This window comes from Condylostylus longicornis, unplaced genomic scaffold (assembly GCF_029603195.1).
Source record: "Condylostylus longicornis isolate FDR11 unplaced genomic scaffold, ASM2960319v2 ptg000064l, whole genome shotgun sequence".
In the NCBI taxonomy this organism is placed as follows: domain Eukaryota; kingdom Metazoa; phylum Arthropoda; class Insecta; order Diptera; family Dolichopodidae; genus Condylostylus; species Condylostylus longicornis.
This window is the reverse complement of record NW_026578032.1, coordinates 1,862,398-1,867,258: the sequence shown is the minus strand read 5'-3', so window position 1 is coordinate 1,867,258 and position 4,861 is coordinate 1,862,398.

Sequence of the window (4,861 nt, the reverse complement as noted above, 5' to 3'; positions counted from 1 at the left end):
GCAATGAAATTAATTTTACAGAATCTATACCTATACAGAATCAATATAACACCGCAGTTTTTGAAAATCTAAAGAAGAAACAAATTTTATTCCCCATATATCTATACCTTTACTCATACGTTTCTTATATTTAAAATAACAAAAATTTCACGAAAACTATGCACAATGCACAAAATTTTCAAACTTACATCTTAACTCTTTTAACGTATACGAGCACAACAACTTTATCTACCTGTTGTAACAGTTTTATTATCGTTAACTTTCTTATATTACTTTTGTAACGTTACATATAGTTAATAGATTAATTTATGACCAAGAATGATTCCATTAGTTTGCCAGCTTTTTACACTGATTTTGTTATAGTGTTAAATAATTTTATTCAACACACCTTTAACCTAATCGAACGTGTCAATAATGATGGTGATATTATGATGTTCATCTAATCAATAAAATGAATGCAAGAAAAAGAATAGTAACAAAAAAAAATTTCTATTTTTTGGTTTGAATGCAATTCTCTTATACTTCTTGCACTTATTGTAAGAGTATATAAAAAGAAAATGAATGAATCGAATTTGGTCAGTTAAAGAAAAATTTTAATTGTGTAAAGTTTACAAGAAGACTCCAAAAAAAAATTAAATAAAATTTTCAAAAAACTAAAAAAAATATTTTTTTGTAAAACGATCAAATAAAATGAATTTTCTCATTTTGATATTAACAGTTACATTGATAAAAAGTGAGTTGTTTGTGATAATCAATAAACAAATTAAGAATACAAGAAGGACTTTTTGTATTAAAATTAAAAAATTTTAAATATTTTAATTAAAAAATTCTCAAAGTGTATTAATTGTAGTGAAATTTTGACTTACGATAAAATATTTGGGACTTTTAATTTTGTATTTAAATGAAATTCTAAACAAAAGAGCAAGAAAAATAAAATTCATAAATTAATTTAAAAATTTTACTGACATTTTCACTTTTAATGTTTATTGTGAATAAATCTAAAAAAAATATTCTATTACATAAACTTGGAATATTTATTAATGGGAATTCAAAAAAATACCTATGTATAATCAAAAATTTTGAGAAAAGTTTAAACAGAGTGACTAGAATTACAAAATATTAAGTAATAGAATTAAAATTCCGGAACTCTGTAATTTGTTGTAAAATTTTAATAATTGAAAATCTGAACACAATAAAAATTGAAATTATAAAATTTAATAAATTAGATCATACCAGAGATTAGTTATATTTAGTTTTTCTTAATTTTTCTATTCTAATATCCTTCTATTTTTTTCAAATATAGAAAATATTAAAAAAATTCAATATTGCCACTGATTTTCAAAATTTGAGTGTATTTATCGTATTAATTTGTATCTGTTTCTGATTCTGGTGAAATTCATTGCACTTCTCCTTTGTGTATACTCTTAAATATCCCTATCTGCCTCAAATATAATTATGACTATTAAGAATACAAATATTATAATATAAAAGAGTAATTTATTACATAAACATCGCGATATTTATGGATTCAATATTACGTTAACGAATAAAAAAATAAAGTCAAATATGTTTATTTTAATGCAAGTGTTAAAAATCATCAAAAGACAAAGATAGGCGAACCCAAACTGAATAATTATAAAATTTTAAAAATAATTAAACTGGCTAACAATTGGTTATGCTCTATTGTGTTTTTTTATTATGTATATTTCATGAGGGAAAGGAAACTATTTGATATTTAAAATCCTTAACTTTACTTTTTGCTCTTTTATTTTTTGGGTAGGAAAATCACATGAAACAACCACGGACATTTTTCTGTAATGGTTTTAAAATAAATCAGTATATCTTAAATATTTTAAAATATTTCTATCCAAAATTATAATAATATAATCGTGTATAACAGTTATACAAATTATTATTTAAATGATACTTACCCTTATAACTTTAAAGTTAATATTATAAATTTATTTATTATATTTCTGTCATTAACAAATTGTATCCTAAATCTAAAATTTCAAATAGCATTTTTAAATGAAATTAAGAAAATATTTTTAAAATTAATTTCAATAAAAAATTTAAATTTTTTATTAACCCCAAAATATAAAACAAAGTGGGATTTAAACTGACAAAAAAAAAAAATATAAAAGTCATAAAGAGAGTAGCATGCCTTTTCAATAAAACATGGGAATGAAAAATGTTTTTTGTTTTTTTTTTTTGTGAAAATTCTCTAAACATTTCAAAAAGAAAATTAGGAAGAAAACCTAATTAGCCTGAAACAAAATAACGCTAAATTAATCCTATTTAATATCAAAACCAAAAAGAAAAAGCGGGTTCCTTATAAAATAAAAACGAGGCAAAACGTTTTTTATTATCCCTTAGGGATAGAAACGGAAAATCACGTTTTTATTTTGTCATATCCTTTTACAACTATACATTAAGTCATAGACTTAATACCGAATAGAATATTGGTAATTATAAGGAGGGCGAGAAGGAAAATTTTAGAAAACTTTTCTTAAAGTACTTTTTGAAATAATTGACATGAAATTGGAAATTTAGGAAATAATTTAAATTTTTTTTTTTATTAAATAAATTTTTGCATGATAAAAATCATTTTATCATTAATTAATTGAAAACAAAATTTATCAAGTAATCTAATAGCACCTTCTCTTTTAAAGTACCTTTTTAAAAGTATCAGTTACCTAGTACCCAAATTGACTTGCTCGTTCCAAAAACTTGAAACATTTATAAAAATTATAATGAAAAAAATTTTCATTCTCATTTTCAGATTCTTATGCTTCTATTGAAAATGTAACTAAAAACTTGAACGATACTGAAACAACAGGTTAGAAACTATATTTTAAATTTAAATAACAAAAATTATTATAATATTTAATTTTTTTATACATACTTACATATATAGAGATCGCGAACACTGATACGAACAATATAAAAAATAAAAAACAAAATACATCAGATTTAATTGAAATGCATACATATGCACGTTTAATAATACCAAAAAATTCTGGTGGAATTTTAATGTTCAACAATTTACCAATTTTTCCACGAAATTTTGAAAATCTAACAACACCAATAACAGTAAAAACTTTGAATACAGAAAATTTATTAAATAATAATAATAATAACAATGAAAATATTTTTGATTCTTTAAAATCAAAAGAAGATGAAAAATATCAAGAAAAAGTAGAAGAAGAAGAAAAACAGCTTGAACAACAGCTTGAACAACAACAACAAATATTACCATCAGAATCAATACAATCAATATCATTAACACAAAATCCATTATCTTCTTCATCATTATCAACGCTTTCAGAATATTTAGATTATCTTACACGTAAATTACCAACTACATTATCAAAATTTACATCAATACCATCTCCTTCTTCTTCTCCTTCTTCTTCTTCATATTATAATGAAAATTATTATAAATCGATACCATATTGGTTTAGACCAAATAATCATATTGTTTCAAATAAACCAAATCCAATACAATTATTATTATTAAATAATCAAATTCAAGCTGAAAATGATAATCCTACTGCTACTACTGCTACTGATAATGATAATAATGATGAAATAAATGAAGAGAAAAATTTCACTGAAAATTATACTGGTAATAATAAAAGGATTTTATATAATAATGATTATAATTATAAAGATTATTATTATATGCCACAAAGTAAATTATTACATGATAATCAAATCATTGATAATTCAATGTCATATGGTCGTAATAATCGTAGAGAATTTGATACAATAAATTCATATAATAATAGAAAATTTCATTTTTCATCAAATTATCCAACAAAAGCAACATCATCGTTATCAAAAATACGAACACCAATATCAACATCAAGAATGCAACCTAATATACCATCATATAGATTAAATCCATTTAATATTAATTCAAATGATTTAAATAGTAGATATTCATCATTAAATTCAAGACATTATCCATGGCAATATTTACATACACCATCACAATATACTTCAACAACAAATCCTATTAAATCATCATATAATAATAAAATTCCTTCATCATCATCATCATCTTATATAAAAAATTCTTATATACAAGATTTAAAACCAAATGATGGTAAGTAATTATTTCAGCTATGACATGATTATTAATAATTTAATTTATTCTCAATTTTAATCTTTTATTTGAAAATAATTTTTAATTTTTTTTAAAGATAGGAAAGATTCTATAAATTATATGGAAAATCATATTGTAACACCTGAATCAATGACTGATCATAAACCTATTATCAGTATGCCACTGTTATCTGAATTAAGAAATTCATTGCGAGAATTAAAATCAAAAATTGCACAAATGCGAAAATATATGGAACAAAAATTACATGATGAAGCCACTTAATTAGAACCGGAAGAGTTGAGAGCCATCTCGTGTAAGAGTGAAAGTATTATTTGAAAAAAAAATTTAATTCTATAATTTTATCATAATATTAAATATTAATAATAATTTTTGAAATAAAATTTATTTAATAGAAAATAATTCCGATTTTAATTTATTACTCACCACTTCAATATAAGATCAATGAAGTTAAGGCTGATATTGAGAAATCAAGTCAAAAATACAACCAAGTTCTAAACGAATTTGCAATTAATAAGATAATAACAAAAAGAAACACTAGCTTGCTTTGGACCCTTATCAATTAAAAAAGCCATCATTTTCTCAGAGCACATGATTAAAAATTCATTGGTTTCTTCTCAAATCAACTAGCCATACAGCAAAATAAAAAACAATTTAATTATTTTATAATATTTGAATCTTCTTTGTCTTGATATTACAATTAAAATTCTAGATTTGATTATTTATATGAAT